Source organism: Lissotriton vulgaris, chromosome 9, assembly GCF_964263255.1.
Source record: "Lissotriton vulgaris chromosome 9, aLisVul1.2, whole genome shotgun sequence".
Taxonomy (NCBI): domain Eukaryota; kingdom Metazoa; phylum Chordata; class Amphibia; order Caudata; family Salamandridae; genus Lissotriton; species Lissotriton vulgaris.
The window spans coordinates 819,981,627-820,003,904 of NC_141697.1; positions in this window are offsets into that span (position 1 = coordinate 819,981,627).

A 22,278-nucleotide genomic window follows, 5' to 3' on the forward strand; every position below is an offset into this window, starting at 1 on the left:
TTCGCTAAGATTGTTTTAACAGCCGCTGTGAGTAGGAGGTCTACTAGTTCTCTGTCTTCCTTGGATTCTAGGTCTGGGGCTATGAATGCGGTGGCAAGTCCATCAAGACCTTGCTGTATGGTTCCCTCCACTACTGTGTTGATGAAGTTGTTCACTTTGCTCCAAAAAGACTTGACCTTTGGGCATTCATGGACGAGGTGGGACAGATCTCCCTTTTCTTTATGGCAGTTCCAGCATGTGTTGCTTTCTGTGACACCTACTGCAGCTAGTTTGGCCGGCGTCCAGAACATTCTGTGCAGTAGCCAGTACTTTGTTTGCGCTAGTTGGGGGGAAACTTTATTCTTGGAGGCTGAGACCCATAGCCGGGATTTCTCATCTTCGCTAAAGTGCCTGTTGTGCAATGTTCCCCAGAACGCCATCGTTTTGGTGTTCAGTGTTGACGTGTGTAGGCTTATGAGTTTGTATCGGTGGGCGGTTTGGTGTCCGATATTGTTCAGGTTTTGCATGTATTGTATGATGGAGGGTGTCTCTTTGGTCAGGTTTGCTCTAGTGATAGCAGCTCTGATTTTTAGGAATTCATAGAATTCAATGTTGGGTAGGTTGTGGGCCCTTTTCAGCATGTCAAATGTGACTGGTGTGCCCTCCTTCCCCAGCTGAGAAGGTGTGGTGATCCCTCTCCCGTACCACTACTTGTTGGCAAGTGTTCTGCCTCTGTATGTTATTTTTGAGTTTAACCAGATTGATTCCCAACTTGATCTCTTGATGCTCTATTCCATCCTTCTGTCTACTTTCAAGAGTGCTATCCTAGTGTTTTTGAGGACAGCGTTGTTTGCCTCAGGGTGCTTATTGGCTGTGAGTATGGCTACTGGGTCGGCACCATCCAGGATAACCCTCTCTAATTCGAGCCATACAGGTGTGTACTCCTGGTTTGGGATGAGCCAAAATATTCCCTGTTTTGCCAGGCAGGCCGTTTGGAATACCTTAAAGTTCGTGACATTTAGCCCCCCTAAGTCCTTGCGCAGTCTCAAGTTTTGCAGGCTGATCCTGAGTTTCTTCCCATTCCATAAGAACTTGTTGATGATGTTGTCAAGCTTCTTGTGGAAGTCTTCAGTAAGTGTTAATGGCAGCATACCTAGAATGTAGTTGATCGTAGGTGTTATCATCATTTTGATCGTCTCCACCCTTCCCCGCCAGCTGATAAATTTGGGAGACCAGGAGTCTAGTTTTGTTTTAACTTTGTTTAGGATGGCTTCTTCGTCAGGATCAAGGGTTGACCTTAGATCTCTGCCAAATAGGAGGCCGAGATACTTGAAAGTAGGCATGGGCGGAAAATCCGTTCCGCTCGCGGATTTTGCGGATTTTCGGGAAATTCGCAATCCGCGAGATTCGCGAATCTCCCGCAAAATCCGCAAATCCGCGAGCAGCGGATTTTGCTCGCACTGCTCGCACTGTTCGCGTGAGTTCGCGCCCCGCGAATAAGTGCAAAATTGCAGAAATACGATCTTAGCAAAACTGAAAGTAACTACTTACCAGGTTCAAAAGTTCAGGCTCATCATTAGTAGCCATTTCCTGTAGTGCTTCCTGAGGGGCCCCTCCAGAGTTCAGTTGCCAGTTGAAACTATTATGTGACCCTGCTCTGAACCTCAGAATAGTTACACATATGCCACAAAGGTCCTGAATTACAGCTAAGGGAGACAAGCAGGAGCCAGGCTGGAAGTTAAAATCCATTAATCAGCCCCTAATTCATTATTGTCAGTTGGGGCAGGGCAGGTGTTGTAACTAATTTTGCAACAATGAAAGCACTTAGCAAGTGCAAAAGATCACTAATCAGGGCGCACTAAGGAAGCAGGTGCCAGCTAAAAAAATATTCTGTGACACATTAATCAGCCCCAAATTAATTCAGGTCACTTGAGGCAGGGAAGGTGTGCTTTGCTTTGCCGAAAATAATGTACACTGGACAACCAGAGGGTGTGGTGATGAAACAGAGGGTGGCATGGGTGGGCCAGAGGGTGGCATGAGTAGTCAGAGAGTGGCAGTGGTGACAGAGAGTGGCAGTGATGAAGAAGAGTGTCCCAAACAGGCTGGACACGTAGAAACAACAAGTTCGCAAAACTTGCGACCCGACAGGTAAGTTCGCAAATTGCGAAATTGTAAAAACCCTCGCGAACTGGCAGAAACACGGGCGAACACAAAAAAAAAAAATCCGCAAATTCGCGGGAATTCGCGGATTTTGCGGATTGCGAATCCGCAAATCCGCAAAATTCGCGAACGCGAGATCCGCAAAATTCGCTCATGCTTACTTGAAAGGTTTCTTTTGCCACGTTAGTCCAGATGTGCCCAGGACCTCACTTGTTGTGTGACAGTTCATGGGTTTGCATTCAGACTTCTCCCTGTTTAGTTTGTATCCTGAAACTAGCGCGTACTCTTCTATGGTGTGCATCAGCGCCGCTATTGAGGTGGTCAGGGTTTTCGTTGTGATCAATATGTCGTCTGCATAGGCTGCTAATTTCACTGTGTTGTCTCTGACACGAACGCCTGTTATGTGTGGGTTATTCCTGATCATGACCAGCAATGGTTCCAGAGCCAACAGGAATAAGGATGGGGATAGTAGGCATCCCAGCCTCGTGCCTCTTTCTAGGGTGAAAGCTTCTGATGTTCCCCCGTTAACTGCCACCCGGGCCCTAGGATTGTTGTATGGCGACATCACCATGCTCCGATACTTGGTCCCCAGGCCGAACTTTTCCATGCATAGGTCTAAGAATGGCCAAGAGGCCCTGTCGAAGGCCTTCTCTGCATCTAGCGCGATCATGACTGTGAGAAGTTGGCCTGGTATATAATGCTCACTAATTCTTAGTGATCACTTTGTACCATGCCAAGCAACCCCTATGATGATGGTTGTAATTCAACCTTGTAGACCAGTTATCCTAGTGGTAACGTGGACAAAGCAGTCTTAGGCTAAACTCTGAAAGGCATGTGAAGCCAGCTGTTATACCATACACAACCCCCTTGAATACCAAATGAAAGGGACACCACACAGATATATATTGAAAATATATATTGATTTATTAACTATAAAATCCCCTGAACTCTTTATGAGCACAGAAGCACAAGCGTTAAATCACAAGACAGTTTAAAATACACAAAAGTTGCACAATATGGATGAGCCCTAGGGGCCACCTAAACCATATACTAAGAAAGTGGTATAACCCCTTAAGTGCTGCCTCAGTGCGTTGGCCGACGGCAGCACTACCCCCCCAGTGCTGCGCACGACCATTGGACGTCCATTCAGCACTAGTTCCAATGGACAGCGCAGCATGGGGAGGGATGTTTACTAGCAGCTATGAGGTTAAGAGATACCAGGAGGAAAGTGAAGAGGCCTAGGGCCTTGGGAATCGCTGGAGCTATTCGAGACTAGCTGTGACTAAGTCGGGAGAGGCCCACGGGACTCGGGTGCAGTGTTCAAAGTGCACGCACTTTCCAATGTAAAGTCTATGGTGCGTAAAAAGTACAAAGTTAGAAAGTTAGGAACCTTCCGAGTGACCTACGGAGTTAAAACTTAAGACACAGGCCCTTGAGATGTGTACCAATGCAGGAGCACTGGCGGAGCTGAGTTACCTCACCCACAGGAAGCGGGTGCACAGGGTCGAAGTAGTGTCGGGTTTCGTCACGCCGGTCGATGGTGCTTGGAGCTGAAGATGCTGCAGGCGGCTCGATGAGAAGAGTTCCGGTGGATCCAAGGGTGGATCTGATGATGTGAAGACCTGAAAGCAGAGGGGACAGTGTTCAAAGTCACTAGCCAGTGACTACCGTGGAACCAGATTGGAACCAGGCGATGTCGTGTGCAAACAGGCGTTGTCGGGTAGCTTCTTTCTGCAGCCACGTGGATACCCGGGGTCGAGGACGTCCAGGAGTCGGTCACGAGCTGTCCCACGTAGGCTTCTCGCTGTTGGCGGTGTCGGCGACCTGATCGGAGCAAACAGGCCTTGGCAAATGCAAGCCACGCAGAAGTGGAAAGATGCTTAACACTCGGACCAGCAAGGTCAGAGCGGGTGCTCCTTTTCACAGGAGCTTGGGTAGGTCTGGAGCAACCAGACCTGCTGTGTAAATCTTCGGGTTCGTCGCCAAGATGGCCGCTGACCACGTGGCTAGTGGCCGGGATGGCGCGTCGAGTGGCACAATGCAAAAGGGCCCCACGCAGATCGTGGAGATGCTGGAGGGCTGCTCTTCGGTGCAAGGGCTGCTCGGTGGTGGGGGTTCTCAGTCCCCAAAGCACAACGTCGAGGATGCCTCAGAAGCTGCGCAGTCAGCTTTTCGAGTGTCTTCCAAGAGGTCCGGTCCCACGTCACTCGGTGCCTCCACGGGTCCCTTCTTTGCAGGGACTGTGGATCGGGCTCTGAGAGGTCTGGGAGTCTGGTTCTTGTCGGGCTCTGGGCTCGGTCTCCGGCGGGAGGCGGCGGCAAAGCAGACGTCGAGTTGCTGGTTGGTACCTGTGTTCACAGGGTGGCCACTCCTAGGCCACAAGGGAGATTCTCTTCAGTCTTCTGTGCAGCAGAATGTCGAAGTCCAGTCTTCTTCTTCGTGTAAAGTTGATTCAGGATGATCTGCTGTGCAATGGCACCGCTCCCACTCTTATTCCCAATCTGAGGGGTGGATCACCTACTAGGTCCCTCCTCTGGGAGGAACCAGGAAGGGGGGCGGTTACACCCCCTTTCCTTTGTCCAGCTCCTCGCCAGGACTGGGGCTGGAAAGCCCCAGAACCGGTTTGGACTGGCCTATGCACGGGGACACCTTGTGTGCCCCGGGCATGTCTGATTCTATTCAGCCCTGTCCTACCCAATACACAAAATCCTGTCTGGGGTGGTGCTCGCACCTCCCAAGGCAGGAAACTTTTTGTCCAGGCCACCATCTGCCGAGTTTCGGTCAGCAGCAGGAGGCCAGACTCGTGTCTGTGGTGGCAGCATCCATTTTGTGATGCTGAGGCTCTGTTTAACTTTAACCGGGGTTAAGGCTACACACATGTCGTGTCCCTCTAGAAGGGTGGAATGCTATCCCCGTCGCCAGAATTGGCGAGGGGATAGTATTCCAATTCGTATGACACCTTACTCGACATGTTTTGATAAAGCCAAACCAAAGATAGCAAATAACCGCGAGGATTATAATGCACTTAAGAGTATATGGTATGGCAATATCCCGGAACAGCTTAGGGAGTTGTTCCCGACAGCTGCAGACAGGCTCAGCTCATGCTAGAGCACCATCTCACATATTTCCAAGCACTCTGCCTCCAGGATTGATGAGGCCTTCCATAGGAGTGGCTGATAGGAACATATGTGTCCAGTTTAGGGTTAGGCACAGACATACTGTACCTAAGTAAGAGGTGGTTACACCGACTTACCCCAGCTGAGTGATCAGCCAGTTGTGTCAAATATGGAGGCCAGGCCAGGGGTGGCACAATACATGCTGCAGCCCCTGGTAGACCTTGGATACACCTATGCCCTGGGCACCTAGGGTGCACTGATACAGGGGCTCATAAGGTGAATCAGTTCCAATTCGTAATGCACCTAGAGTGCATTGGCAGTAATTTAGAGAGAGAACAGCAGGCTGTGGGTCTGATTAGCAGGCCCACAGCCACATTAAGTCAGAAACCAGTGAAGCAAAAAGCAAAAATTTGAGGTGACCATAGGATAGCAGACCCTACTCTCCTACAATGACTGCCTGGTCTTGACTGTTGGCTGTGAGGTGGATGAGGTGGCATAGAAGTCTGGTGTTGTCTTGAGACAACCTGTTTTTAAGGTATCCTACCTGCGAGTTGTGGATGAGATGGGGCAGGAACGTATTTAGTTTTGCCGCCATGATTTTGGCCTATATTTTACAGTCGACGTTTATGAGGGAGATTGGGTGTTAATTTTGTGGGTACTGTGAGTCTTTGCCCTCTTTGGGTATGACTATAATGTTTGCCTCAGCCATCGAGTCTGTCATTCTCCCCTGTTGGGCACAGAGTGAGAAGACCTCAACCATAGTGGGTTTCAGCTGCTGCAGGAATTGTTTGTAGAACGCGGCCGTGTACTCGTCTTGTCCCGGTGCTTTATTTGCTTTGAGGGAAGTTACCGCTTTTTCTACCTCTGCTTCATTTATATCCCCCTCAAGGGATTCTCTTTGTTGGTCTGAGAGTCTAGGTAAGCTTAGTTTCTCAAGTAGACCTGCCCCCCCATCTATTGCCAGGCCTTTGTTTGCCGTGTACAGCTCTTTGTAGAAGTCTTTGAACACGTCTAAGATTTTTGTTGTTGGACGTTTGTGTCCTGTTCACTGTGTCTGTTATCGCTGCGATTGTGTGTTGTCTTTGTTTTGCTTTCAGGTAAGCCACTAGTGCCTTCCCTGCCTTATTAGCTGAGCATAGGTTGATGGATTTGTATTTGTTGATCCATGTGCCTGCTCTTTCACTCAAAATTTTGTTGAGCTCATACTTCTTCTTAGTTAGGTCAGTCAGAGTGTTTTTGTCCGCTAGATTTGCGCAGTGGCCTCTTTCTAGATCTTTGATCTGGTTCTCCAGATCTGTTATCTTTTTGTTCCTGTTCCTATTCATCCTGGACTTGATGTTCAAGAGTTTGCCTCTTATCGTGGCCTTTAGGGCTTCCCACAGGGTGACCTTGTCCATCTCTGCTGTGTTGTTGAAGGGAAGGTATTCTTTGATTTGCGGGGATTCACAGTTTGCTGGTGTGAAGCCAGGATTCAAGCCTACGGCCAGATGTACGAACATTTCTTTTTGAGAGTCTCTAATTGTAATTTTTTGCGACTAGTAATTCGAGATTCACAAAATGAAATGTACTAATGTGTCTCAGACACATTAGCGATTCCAAAATGAGTAGCAACGGACCTGCCTCATTAATATTCATGAGGCAGGTTGCAATTTGCGGGCCATTGGGAATAGCCAATAACACAGGGAATGGTGGCCTGCTGAGGACAGCAGACAAACATGTCTGCTGCTGCTTTTTAATAAAGCAACTTTTTTCTTATTAAACACAGCCTTTTTTTCCTTAATAGACAACAGGATGCATATCGAAAAGAAAAATGAAACATTTCCGTTTCATTTTTGAAGAGTAGACTGTGGTCTGTGGAACCAATGCCTTCTCTTGAAATATGTTTTCGCTCCATTCACAAGGGGGCGGGGTACTCTCGGGAATGGGCTACCACCTGCTTGAAGTTTGAGGAAAACTGTAATTGCTTTGTGACCACATCCCTGTTGAATAAGAATCATCCCCCCCCACGACTCACTATTTGGACGAGAAGCCCTTGCCACTACCCTTCCTAATGCCGATACGCAAACCCTATTTCGCGAGTCTATAATTGATTACAGACTCGCAAAATAAGGGTGGTACATTCCAGAAAGCATTTTAGTGGGTGCAAATGGCCTGAATCTCTGTTTGCGACTGCTAAAATCATTCGTACATCTGGCCCCTGGTTTCCCATCATTTCCAGTGAAAGCTGACTTGTTTTGGTTAGGTTCGAAGAGACCCATTTATTTTTTATTTATTTATTTTATCTTTGCAATAGTGTGGACATGGCCTGAAGGCATCAGAGCGCTTTACAACAGTAGCATAATACAAAGCTACAGCAAGTTACAGTAACAACAATTGAGTTCAGACATATTGCATCTGTAGCTGTGACCAAGACAAAAGCCTCCGTTGGACAAGGAAGTACACAGTTCAAGCATTGATTAAGATTGTGGGGACACAGGATGCAGGTAGTTTGTCTCTTGGATAGAGCACTTAGGTGTGGTTGAGGGTGATTAACCCAGGTGTCTGTCAAATAGGAGGAGCTTGAGGTCCTTTTTGGAGGTGACTATGCAGGGTGTTAGGCGAAGGGAGAGAGGTAAGGAGTTCCAGATTCTTGTGGAACTACCAGAGAATAACAGGCTCATTGCGATTGCAGTTTCTGTACTGTGGCCCCGATGGGACCCTGATTGCAGAGAGACTGGGATGTTGTTTGTTCAAATGTGTGAAGTGAGCTGAGAAGCAATGCAACTTTCAATGACTTTGCCTAAAAATGGAAGTGTGGAGACTGGGCGGTAGTTGTTAATGGTCTCTGTGTCGAAAGATTATTTTTTTCAAGAGAGGAGAGACTTGAACCCACTTTTAGTCATTCTGGAAATATGCCCTGTTAAAGAGAGGAGTTGACCATGTTGATGCATAGGGGGTGTAGGTGTGTGTCAAGATATTTGCTTGAATGGTGCCCTGAAGGTGGTTAGAGGGTTTAACTTTAGAGATTGTTCGCTGTAGGTCTTGTTTAGAAATGAGGGACAAAGACGACCTTGAATGAAGTGCCTTGCATGTTAGAAACTCAGTTTCTGGAGGTTCACTGGTGTGTGGGAAGATATGGATGTCTCAGAATTTTCTGTCAAAGTAGTCCACAAATTGTTGCAGTGGTTCACTGATCGCTCAAGAGCTGAAGTGGTGGAGGGGTTTGTTGTTACCCCCGCACCCTTACTGCAGCCACAAGGTTGGCTGAGGCTCGGCTGCCTGCTTGGGGTCTCCAGCGGCTCTAGGGGGCTCAGAAAGCGGCACCCTATGCCCACTCCTGACCTGCTGGAGTTCAACGAGCTTAGCACCTGGACTGGCGAGGCCAAAGCCCCATGGAGCTAGGGAGAAGCGGTCAGGCTGCGAGTCTCTGTGCGGCTGGAGGTGGCCCGACCCCACACGGCCGGGGACATTGGCGAAGCTGACCTTCATTAGAGGTCTGCACTGGAGGAAAGACTGAGGATGCACCTCCCCCCTGACTGCGGAGGGCACTGGTAGCTGGTAGCTGCCTGCCGGGGTATCTGCTCATCAAGGCGGGCCCCCTCTTCTTTTTGCCGATGGTCGGCGGAGTAAATGTAAATGTGTAAATGTAAATGTACATGTATTTATATAGCGCAAATCACCGACCCGGTATCTAAGCGCTTGCTTAGGGAACCCGTCCTGGTATTCTCCTGTGAGAGTGCTGGCCTAGTATGACACCCCCCTCTTTGAAGCGATGAGCAGCCGCACAGAGCACTGAGGGTCAGTTTGTAGGTCCCCTTCCCCCCTGGATGAGTGGTGCGGAGTTTCCCAGGGGATAACAAGGACTGTGGGTGGCTGCAGACTCCCACCTGAACTGACTGCTGGCTGTGATTCCCAGCAAAACAGTACTGTCCAGGTCACCCGGGCCCAGCTGCTGCGTCTGCTGTAAGGTGGCCCTGTTGCTGGGGGCTGGTGTTTTGCAGGGGCTGGTGAGCTCCTGCTCCCCTGGTGGTTACCTCTACCCTGGTGGAGATCCAGGAATTTAAACCACTAGCAAGGATGGCCCATGTGGAGGTTTTGCTGGGGTCAAGCCCACTGCTGAAGGCCTGATTGTTGAGTGGCGCTCTGGTACACCGATTACCCCAGCACCCAGAGTAGCTTAGGGTCACTGGACAGCCTCCCTCCTAGATTGAAGGCCTGCCACCTGGGGGATAGCTCCTCGACCCATTGAACCATCTGGTTTGTGCCAGCTTGCGGTGGTGCCACTGGGATGAGGGAGGTCAGATCTCAGCGCCAGGCCCAGGGCAACACTATCACACAGTATGCCACCAGCCGCCTCATAGGGTTATGCAGCAGGGTTGGGGTTCTCACTGGAACAGTCTCCAGAGCGGGAGGCAAAACCTTCCAGTGTGGCTTTACTGGCAGCCATACATGGTTCTAGAGAACCCCTCGAGAGACAAATTGTTGGTGTATCCATCAAAGTCAATCTCCTCCCTCTTGACAGGGCACCGGGCGGTAATGGCCTCCCAGCAGAGTTCTACTAGGCTTTTTCCCCTTTCCTCACCCAAAACCTTTTGGAAGAATACCAGGAAGCCAGTAGTCAATCAATCAAAAAAATATGTTTATTTAAACCAATGGCCTTTAAACAACACACCATTAAAATATAGTTCAAATGCATATATAAAAATACATCTGATAAGACCATATACAATTGTCATATAAAATATATATTCCAAGAAAATCGACATGTTTTCCAATTAGAACTACGAATGCCCATGAGTGGTACCTCAGCCTTCCTCCTAATTCTCCATAAGCATTACCCTTACTACCCTCATACATCTTCCAGTAGGACATGCTACATCTACAAAGCGCATATCGGTTAAAAATTCAGCAGCGTGCCCTCGTGTCTTAATTTCATATTTCAGGAATATTGGGAGTAGCCACTATCTCTGCTGTTGTTTAATTGTTAGGCAGTCCAACAGAATATGCAACATGTCACATTTAGAGTTCAACCCACAAGAATAATTCCCACTTATACTGACCATTTTAGTTTTTATCATATCATTTGTCTTACAAGGATTAAGACTAATTCTTACTCTTAATACTTCATTTCATAATAACTGGTTAGGTAGGGTGTCCAAATACGGGTAACTCACATTATTCCGCCATGCGTTAAGCATAATGTGAACTGATTTTTTTTCTCTTTTACATAATTGTAGTCACTTTCGTAGGACAATTCTTTGCCTAGTGCTTTGAGCTCACTTTTTGAAAATTTCAATCTGTAAGGACTGCAGAGGCAGCCTTATTTTCATATCTTTACACAAGGCAACCATGCTAGACCTGGCCCATTTGAGTTCACATTGCAAAATTACATTATTACACCACTGAGCTACTTTCTGACCTTCCTCCCCAATCTATTTTCCCCAGAACCTTATGTAACGACCGGATTTTCGGACCAGATAGAATCAGCTCACCAAGACACCATCAATCCAGCCGAAACGTAACCACCTCCCTCCTCAGGACCTATTTACCAAAGGCACCTGGGTACCTACCTGAGGATGGGGAATTAGCAATATACAAGCTCATATCATCAAAAACACCACTAAATCTATAGGATTACTAGGAATACTCACTGATTACCAAGGACTTCCATGCTCTACACCACACTCATACCTTATAGTCTCGCAGCAACTCAGACCCAGACTATGCTACCCTCCTACTCATAGTGAAGGGGGCAGTTCCGATTACTTACCGTTACACACTGATCACAATCAGTGCTCACGCAAGCCACAATCCTGTGGGTATACACATTGACCACAGTCAATGCTCTCATTAATGCCACTTTCCCTAGCGGCGATCTCATTACACACTGATCACAATCAGTGCTCACGCAAGCCACAATCCTGTGGGTATACACATTGACCACAGTCAATGCTCTCATTAACGCCACTTTCTCTAGCGGCGATCTCATTACACACTGACCACAATCAGTGCTCTCTCAAGCCACAATCTTGTGGGTATACACATTGATCACAATCAATGCTCTCATTAACGCCGCTACACAACGTTGATCACTGTCCTATGAATACCTTCAGCTCTTTCTATCTCTGTTGGGAAGTTTCTCTATATACCTAACTAGCAGCCCGCCCCGGCGTTGCCCAGGGCATAAGGGGGCTGGGGGCAGCATTTAAAGGCTCTGTGCACTCCCGCCCGCCTCGCTGCCACCCGCTGCCGCCTGCCCCGACATTGCCCAGCCCGCCTCCCACCTCCCGCCCGACATTGCCCAGCCCACCTCCCGCCTCCCGCCTCGATCCACCCGCCTCCCGCCTCCCGCCTAAAGCCTGCCTTTGCCTTACCTGGCCGCCCGCAACGTACTTCACCGCCACTCCTCGCCGCTCTTTGCCTCTCCATGAGTGGCCCACTCCAGACTCCACGCCACTCCTCGCCGCACGTCACCGCTCCTCCCCCGCATGTCGTCATCACGTCTAGGTCGCGGTCTGCGCTACGTCGCGGCCGGCGCTAGTTATAGGGAACTACTTTGTTTTGAAATTTTAATTTTTTAATTTACGTTTGTTTTTTATTTTCTGTCGCCTATGTCCATCTACACACCCTGAGGATTCCAACAATGTATTGGGTGTGTAGATTGGCGCTGTGGTTTCCGTGTTTACCTTGCCAAAAGGTGCAAGTTCTCTCTTTATAATAGTAGTATAGAGTATAGATAAAAGCAAATTCGAATATAGAATACATCTTCGTGTTTAAACTGAACATAAGTGCACACGTTTATAAAGGTACAATTTATCAATAATTAATTTTCAATAATGAATTTAAACATTCGCACACATAAATAAGACTAAAGGCACCCAGTAAATATGTCAAAAACAAATGTGAAATTTTGCAATGATAACGTGTAAAGGGTGGAGTCTAAATAGCACTATTCCAGTATCTTGCCCTCGGTACCATGGATTCAAGGATAAATCTTTATTACTTAGTAGAACTGTGTACTTCAAAGGGTTTGAAGAAGAAGGGAATTTGCCTTTTTTTTGTTCTACTCTACTTAAGTAAAGTGATAATATCTTGTTTTTATTATAGCGCCAAATTACTCAGTTTGATTTTTCTGAGCACTAACATGTAACTTCATTTTCTTTTTCCGACTTTAAAAGTGCATTAGTTTGTTGGCAATTGAAAGGTGTGAACAGCTGTGTTGCCTTTGTTAATAGTTACATTTTTGAGTTGCAATGTGTGAAGAAAGCGGAACCAAAAATGTATATATTTTAAGGAGTCTTGGTTTATTTGTAGACCTATATAGCACAATGTACGTATTTTCAGTCATTTACAACAATAAAAAGCCCAGAATATTTTTTTAGCTGCCTCTGCGCATAATTTTGGCTCTGATTCAGCTCTTCCCAAACTGCAGCTGGCCACAGTTGCAAATGGGCCGAGACTCAGCCGTGGATGCTGGCGAGGTCCATACATAGCTGTCCTCAAGTCACTCGTGGCATCAGCCAGTCTGGCCTGCTTACGCCTCCATCATTTTGCATTCTGGGGCCTGTAGTCTACTGTTTATCACTGATTTGCACATGGAAGACGCCAGTACTGGCTGAATGCGTCACACGTCAGGGGGCACGAGGCAGCCATAATCGATGCAAATGGAAGACGTGGGTGCCCCGGCCACCGACGCTTTTCTGCATCTCTGCACTTTCAAATGAGGGCGCATTATAATGTTCGAAACCAGGAAAGCTGCACACAGTTCACCGCTCCTCCCCACGCTGTATGGGGTTTTTATGCATGCGGTACTTGTGTGTAAGCTTGTGTTTTTTTGTGTTTGGGCATATCGGTTTTGTCCGGGAGAGCAAGATACTTAAAATAAAAAGTCGACGTTTTGGGTATTTCTTATTTTGGTAAAAGCACTCACTTGTCTGCAGGATTTTAGGACGGACGGACGATCCTCCCCTCACTTCATCTACCTGAGCCTGAGTTCCTCGCTCCTGTCCGCTGCTCCTCAACCTCCTCGGGCTCCTGTCCGCCACTCCCCCCACCCCATGATGTCAGCACGCACGTTCACAGCGTTAGCACACACGGCCGGCGCTACTTTTTAGGGACTACTTTTTAGGTCTCGCCTGTCGATGCGCATGCGCATCGAGCAAGCGAGACTATGGGGGCTCATCCACTCTTTATCTAACTTGCAAGGAATCGTGGCGATTCCTTGCAGTGCCCGTGACTTTTAAGCTCAATGCGCATGCGCATTGAGCTTAAAAGCGCGTGCACATGCCCCCAGCCGCCTGCCTTGCCTACTCTCCCGCCCCCTCACTTCTTGATTGCACGGCCGCTAGGCCGTGCCTCCCCTACTCTCCTCCTCCTACTCTGTCTGTTCCCGCACTCCTCCCACACCCCCGCTCCGCCCCCTCCCCTGCCTGCCATGTTGCGTCGCATTTCTCCTCCCCCCTCAAGTGCTTCGAAAATCAACATTTATCCTCTTAAGAGAATGTCTGACCACTGGAAAATACAAACGAAAAGACGCGCTCCGTCTGTGATTCATTTTAACTATAATGTGTTATTAACTATCTGAAGTCTTAAAAATAGCAATACAATTCTATTATTGTCACAAACTCAGGGGCTTTAATGCATCCATTCTAGACAGAGTCTCGCGCGCGTATCGGCAGTTTAAAGAACATCCCTTCCTTCGATACAATGCCATCCAGATCGGATTTCTCACGGGCTACCAGGGGCCTGACATCACTTACTAAATGCGCGTTGCCAACTCGCTCCTTACGCACCACGCATCCTAGTACACGGAAGCGCTGATGCAGCAGCAGAGAAAGGGTAAACAATTCCACGGGATCACGAGCCAGCGAGCTCCAATATAAACAGGCCCGTCCACCAACCGCCAGGCCTCACCACTACAGCGCACGTTAAGTAAGCAGCGGGCCACCCTTTTTTTTCAAAACTGTTTTCCACTTCAAACCGAGTGAACCACTCCATGCTAGGCGCCCAAGCGAATTACAGGGAACTGCAAGGTGCACCAGAGGCGAACCCCACGCATGTCTTGGCTTCGGTCTAGAACGAGTCCACGCATTCATTTTCAAAATCTGTACACTGCTTCACGTGGTGGAGCGGTGGTCATCTTCAGCCACGGAAAAAGAAACAAACACTGGTCAAGCCAATGAGTCTCGCCTGTCTAATGTGAGATCAGAGCAGTTGGCTTTGCAAATCTTTTCTGTAAAGCACTGTTTACAAAAAGTAAAAAAAAAAACATCAAAATACTGGAGGAAAGAGAACAATTTTTATGGCCTGTCAATCTGTACATTATATTCAATGTTGTAAATCTTTCTAAGAGGCATAGCTTATTTTTCAAATACTTTTCGCTCAAGAAACTTTAAAGAGAATTTAGAAAGAATAAGGGAATGTCCGAACATAAAATGAAATGCTAGCCAAGGCCTAATTTACTTTCTGTGGTATTGAGCCATTTGGTCCTCTTCAGTAGGGTAGATTTATGGTAAACATGAAGAAGTGTCGCACTAAGTACACCTTCTTCCTCAGATTCCAACTGAGTTAATACCAGCCACTAAAATATTCCTGTTGCTGTGCCCTCAATACCTCACCCTCAACACCTCACCCTCACTCACTCACCCTCAACGCCTCACCCTCAACCCCTCACTCACCCTCACTCACCCTCACTCACCCTCACTCACCCTCACTCACCCTCACTCACCCTCACTCACCCTCACTCACCCTCAACCCCTCACTCACCCTCAACCCCTCACTCAACCTCACTCTCACTCAACCTCACTCTCACTCAACCTCACTCTCACTCAACCTCACTCTCACTCAACCTCACTCTCACTCAACCTCACTCTCACTCAACCTCACTCTCACTCAACCTCACTCTCACTCAACCTCACTCACCCTCAACACCTCACACTCACTCACCCTCAACCCCTCACCCTCACTCACTCACCCTCAACACCTCACCCTCAACACCTCACTCACCCTCACTCTCACTCATCCTCACTCAACCACCCTCAACCTCAACACCTCACCCTCAACCCCTCACCCTCAATCCCTCACCCTCAACCCCTCACCCTCACTCACTCACCCTCAACGCCTCACCCTCAACGCCTCACTCACCCTCACTCACCCTCACTCACCCTCACTCACCCTCACTCACCCTCACTCACCCTCACTCACCCTCAACCCCTCACTCACACTCACTCATCCTCACTCACCCTCAAACCCTCACCCTCACCCACCCGCAAACCCTCACCCTAACTCACACTCACCCTCACTCACCTTCACCCTCACTCACCCTCACTCACCCTCACTCTCACTCACCCTCAACCCCTCACTCACCCTCAACCCCTCACTCACCCTCACTCACCCTCACTCACCCTCACACACCCTCACCCTCACTCACCCTCAACCCCTCACCCTCACACAGTGCAATAGGTCTCAGAGCATTTGAGTTACAGCTTTTAGAATTGTTTATGGCTTTTTTTATTTGTAATTCTTTAGCATTGATAAAGATTTACAATAAAAAAACATAAACAATTCTAAAAGCACTAACTCTAATGCTGCGAGACCTATTGCATTTCCAATGCTTGTTTTTTTATTGTTTATTTTTTAAATAACGTTTATTTATTTTATTTTTATAGCCTATGTCCATTTACTGGACCCCCCTTTTCCAACGCTGTATTGGGTGTTGCGATTGGTGGTGCACTTTTCAAGTTTACCTGGCTCAAAGGACACAGTTCTCTCTTTATAATAGTAGTATAGATATCTACTGGGGATGTCTCATATACAATTGTTATATTTTATGTTGTACACAAGAATGGCCAAATTACAATATGCAAAGGTTATTTTCTGATGTAAGTGCTCCTCTACTCCCTTGCTCAGTTACCATTTACCTGGACGGGAGATGCATCTGTTCACATAACAGCATCTGACTAGAAGAAAGGTTAACTTTATTATGAATAATAACACTTGCACAGCTGTTCACTAAGAACTGGGGTTCCTATATTATTATAACATCACAATAACTAGCAATCTAGACATAGCCTGGAAAGTAAAGGGGAATAAACACATACACAGATCTGCCGGGTCTCTTTATTATAATGGAAAGCTTTATTACTAACACATCCACATGTAACTGACAGGAACTGTAGATAGCTAAAAATGGAAATGGATTATAACAGACTGCACACCGCTGAAAGAAAAGGGATTAATCAGTATAACAATACAGTAGGGAATCTAGCTTAGGAAATAAAAGGAAAGTGAATGATTAAGTGTAAAGCAAACTAGTTTAGAATACCTCACCCTATAAGAAAGGAATGTTTCTCTCTCTCTCTGGTGGAATCAGGGCTCTCTCTCTCCCTCTGTCACCACGGCTTCACTCCATTGGCTCAACTGCTCCAACTGGCAGCTCCAACTCTTCCATCTGACTGGCAACTGCTTTAATACATTCTGATAAACTGGCAGCTCCAGCTGACAGTCCCAACTTCATTCCAAGATTCATCTGACTGCTCTCTCTCCAGCTCCAGCAACCATCTGAACTCTACCATTCCAAGAACCGACTGAACTGAACTGTTCCAAAAACCAACTGACTGCTCCGCCTCTTCTGCACTTCGCTAATATGGAATGCTCTCCTCTAGTGGAAAGTTCCAGCCAGTAGTCTCCTCCCACCAAATCCATGTACCAGGCTCCCTGCTCCAGACGCTCTCACAGTGATCAGCTGCTTGTTTCGTCTAGAGACTTGAGCCCAGGGACACTTCTTGATAAGATTCAGCTCCGGCCGGTTCTCTCTAGTTTGCAAAGAGCGAACAACACCTCATAACTAAAACATCACACTTGACCTACATGCATCTCAGTCTGCAGAGGCAGAAAGCAAAATGGAGTCTCTCTGGTTCTGGGCCTTGTAGGCCCGAAAAGGATGAAATAGACACTTAACTCTATACACAAACCCTACCAATAGATAATATAAAGTCAGAAATACAGGATCCACCCTTTACTATAGGTAGGATGATGAAAGGACACATAATTATGTCAAAGCCAATAGGCAATAGATGGATTAGAGTCAGGAATAATGGATCTATCGTCATATAAAGCGCTATCCTCTAGTTTATGCTTCTAGGTCTGGAAAAAGGCCCGAAAAGGACCAAAACAAGCTAAGAATAGGGATCTAGGATGGTAGCAAGCTTAAAGTCCCCATCACTCAGAAATAGAGCCACAAACCCGGTCAGCACACCTTTTTTTGCAGCCAGTATATTCCAGGAGATTATCCCAGTTTCCATTCTTATTGCTTGTATCATGGCGGAGCTGGGGAGTGAGAGCAAATACTTCAAGCATTTCCCCTCCTCAGCATCCCACCTGCTTTTGCCACTTATGTATAGCAGTTCAGCTCCATATTGCAGTTGTGGGGATCATTGCTGCAAATGCTTTTAGTGCTGGTCTACCTGACATTTCTCCAAAGGCCTTGTTAAATCTAGTCAACCCGCTCCCCGAGGCAATAGCTCTGGTCTTCAGGGTCTCTAGATGAATTTTCCATTTCAAGCACCGTTCGAACCAGACTCCAAGGTATTTATATTCGTTTACAAGTTCCAATCTCACCGCCACTAGGTGCCAGTTGTGTTGGGGTTCTGCGGGATTGATACATCTCCATGATGATTAAATCAGGGTCTGACAGCTCTTCCTATAGACCTTTGTCCCTGATTAATGCGGACAGCAAAATCCTTAGTAAAGCCCTTGCTGTCTGTGACCCGCCATGCACCAATTGGTCCACGAGAATCAATATGGCTTAATTCCTGGTAGTAATACCACTATGAACCTACAACAGCTAACCCACATCTTGCCCGAGGCGTTGGAGGGAGGAAGAACCGGCCATTGCCTCCATAGATGAATTTTGTTTTAAAGTATTTTTATTGGCATTTTGTTATATGTAACATACGACATATAGGTTAGGAAACATCACAAGTCGAAACAGTTTGCTTAATGACAGTGATAACACATCTCAGGGGTATACAGCTCAATGTCCAAGAGCAGAACAGGGATTGGCAGTGGCGTCACTAGGGGGGTGCGGGGGGTGCGGCCCGCACCGGGTGACACCAGCACATGGGGGTGACACCAATCTGGTTATGCTGTGTTGGCTGCTGGCCAAACTTTGCAGCCTCGCGCCTCTGCCATTAAATGGGCGCTGCAGTCCTTTCAGAAGACTTCCTCACTCGCGCTCCGGTGGAATTTTATGACCAGAACCTTTCATTACTTAATACTATAATCTCGCCCAGTGTTTGCTAAATTTGATAGGTAAAGGTTTATAATAGTAGCGGTTTAAGCTTATTCATCATAATAAGCTGCCTGCCAGTGCCCGGACGTTCACACACAGTCTAGTTTCTTCTTTGTGCAATACACAGTACTTTTCAGGGGCCCTGCGCCAAGCGGCATAGTTGAAGTCGCACTCTAGTCAGTGGTGACAGAGTAGCGATAGTGTCACTTATAGTCCGTTGAAATGTCACTCAATTACCCTGAAATTATGATTATGTCACACACATAAGCAATGCATGGAGTTGAAAAAGCGTGTTCTGCTCAAATAAAAAAAGCCTTATGCACTTCCGGCCACACGGGTCACTTTTACAGCATAGGACTTAAAGCACAGACCTACTCCAGGTGGGCTCATAGAGGGCTTAGTAGAAATTGACTCATGAGGGAAGGAGGGAGGGAGGGAGTGATTGTTCAGCCATGTGCAATCTGTTCTTGGTGTTCCACATAAATGCATAGAATGTTCACGTATGCCCAGACTGAATCATGTCGGAGTGTAATTCCAAACCCCACAAATGCTTTTACATCCTGGATCAGGGAGTGAACTGGGGGGTAGAAAATGTGTATCTTCACATGGTTCCTGACCTATTTTTCTGCTAGATTCTGTTGATGAGTCACATTTAGAAATCAGCTTCTCAGTGCATGTGTTTACCCTATTGTATTGTATTGTATTGTAATCGCATTTATATAGCGCTTACTACTCCTGACGAGGCGTCACGATTTATGGTTCATTAGGTCACTGTGTTTAGTTTCTCAGCTGCAGGCGCACAACCTGACTGTTCTTTGCATGAGATGGACGCAGAAGGGCGCATTCTCTTTGCTGGACCCTACAATGGTCTGCAGTTGTAAGCATGAGGAAGGGGTGACAGGGAGGGGGCAACACGCCTTTGCTCAGCTGTGACAACTGCTTGAAAGGCATCAGTAAACCATCACGGATTGGAGAGACACGCCTCCCCGCAATCACTGTTAAGAGTGGACTCTGCAGCCAATCAGCATTTCGGTTGGCTGAGGTGAAAGGGATACTTAAATCCTAGATCACTCTACACATTACGAGCCCCACACACTCCTAGAAAATGTTTAGACATATAACTGGCTCTCTGTCGACCCGGAAGTAGTGACAATACGGAGACCTGTTATTCACTGTTAAACAATCAATACTGGACAGCAGGTTGCCTTCACGGGCAGTCCTTGTAAACTAAAGTTACGAGCAACTGAGCCGGCATTTTACATCAGCGGAGCAAAGCTGTTCTGTCATGCTGTGCTTTAGCCGAAAACTGCTGAGGAAAGACCCGTATGTTTCCACAGAATTCTTTACACTGCAAAATGTAGTTTTCCCCACCTTTTGCGCTAGCAGCACTTTCCCATCCGCCATGCCTGGTGTACTGTAAGTAAAAGGCCTTGGGGGCTTGTGGCGGAGCCCCGGGGCACTAAGGAGACCTGCTTCCTGGTCTCTTCCTCTGTTGCCGGTGTAAGGAAGGACTTTATATTCCGATGGCCCGGGACTGTGGAGGGGAACTCGGATGCAAGGAGGTGAAAACAGGAGAGCCGAGGAGGACAACAGGAAGGAGGACGCAGTAGCAGGATGACCACCGGGAAGGCGTGCCGGACGAATCAGCCTGGGCTCTGTCACAGAGGAGGTCCATGGGGTAAGTCGTGAGGGGGTGACACCATGAGTTACTCGCACTGGGTGACACCAACCCTAGTGACGCCCCTGGGGATTGGTTCTGACTATGTATCTTGCAGTCTGTATACATATCAGCTTACATTCAAATAATTGTCCATCATATTATTGTCAGCTACGGGTGATACCTATCTTTTCTAGTACATGTTTCACTAAAATTAGTCCACAATAAGTTGTATGTGGGGGTTGCCACCAACAATCCGAAATACAAATATAACATTGATAATTTTCAAAATATTACTTCCTTTATCATGAACAAACAATAGAAGAGAAAGAAAAAAAATTAATTAACGCAACTCAACCAATAAAGGAATAAATAAACCTTGTGCAGAGGGGTAAAATAGATCTTGGCTGATGTATCAGAGGCATGGGGAAAGCACAGCATAGCTGGGCCTCCCAGTAAGGACTGGATAAGGGGGAGCTCCTAAAAAATGTCGAGGCTACCATACCTGTGCTACAGACATCTGTTGTTTATTACCCCATTGTCACCGGCCAGTCTGCTCAACACCCAGGGCTGTCTAAAGGTCCAGTGGGGCTCTCGCGCTGCACTCTCTCTGAACTCCATTGTCTCCATAGATACTGCAAAGGCCTTTGACACAGTGGAATGAATGGTCATACCTCATGCAAGTTTTGGGTGTCATGGGGATTGGTCCTCAATTTCACTCCAGGGAACAACTGCTGTACACAAGGTCTGTCGCCAGGCTTCAAGTGGGTAAATTATGTTCTGAGAACTGGCCCATTGGCAGGGTAACAAATCAGGGTTGCCCCCTATCCCACTTCTCTTTGCCCTTTCTGTGGAGCCGATGACGGCCTGGGTTTGGCGGGAGATGGCACCCTGGGGCTTCACAGTGGGAGACACTAAATACCTTGTGTCCCTATATGCGGACCACACTCTCTTATTTGTAAGCACTGAGACACTTGCTTCCAGGTTGCTGGATCTCTTAGACAAGTTCGGAAGGGTACTGGGCATTCATATTCATTATTGAAAGTACTTGCTCTTCTGCTCAGGACCCCGCGACCATGCCAGCCCTCCCCTGGGCTGGGAGACCAAGTTTCGCTAATTGGTTGTAATGGTGGTGCATTCCACTCAGAAACACTTGCAACACAATATCGTTAGAATTATGGGAGGCCTTTGCTCATCCATTCAATTTTGGAACCAAAATGGTCCTTCTGCTGCGCTGTCTTTACTGCATCCAACATTCATTTGACTATATCCCTTCTACCATATTTCAACAACTGAACATCCTGCCCTCCTCTCTGTTATGGGAAAGCGGCCACTCTTGTGTTGCCAAAGGCATCCTGTTTCGCCCTCTGATGGAGGGGGGATTGGAAGTCCTTAAACTGTAATATTACCTGGCCACACATATAAATGAGGTACATTGGCCCATAGAGAGGAAAAACTGGGAGAAGAAATTTCTCTGAGACAACTCCAATGCCATTTCATTACCTCAGATCCTGATGGCTGGGGCAGGAGGGAAGGTCTGGTGAAATTTCTGGTGAAACACAACACACAGCTGTGGGAACACACACCCAGATTTGTGCTGAAAGGGCCCCCTTTGCAAGGGAATGTACTTTCAATCAATCAATCAATCCATCGGGTTTATAAAGCGTGCAACTCACCCGAGAGCTACCAGCGTTTAGGCCACTCATGAGTTTGGTCAATATGACCCCATAGCGGGAGAGAGGGAGTGACAACTCAGGGAATCTCTTCCCTAATGAAGAATTTATAACATTTGAGGTAGCTCAAGAAGCCTTTACTCTGGGTCTGGGATGTTACCTTCAATACGCTAGCCTCTCTGCTATTATTTTCCTGGGCCTCTTTTACGGCTGCCCCTCCCACTTCCCACACCTTCCAGGCCCTGCTGGAGTAGGGCGGAGTGCGACACCTGATCATGTATTTATACAAGGCTCTGTCAGCAAATGGGGAGCAGGTTCCCTTCCCCGCTAATGCGGCCTGGAGTGCAGAACTGGTATTGGAGCTTGACGACTTGCAGTTGGCCCGCATTAGTGGGTTAGTACAGTCTATTTCTAGTAACGCCA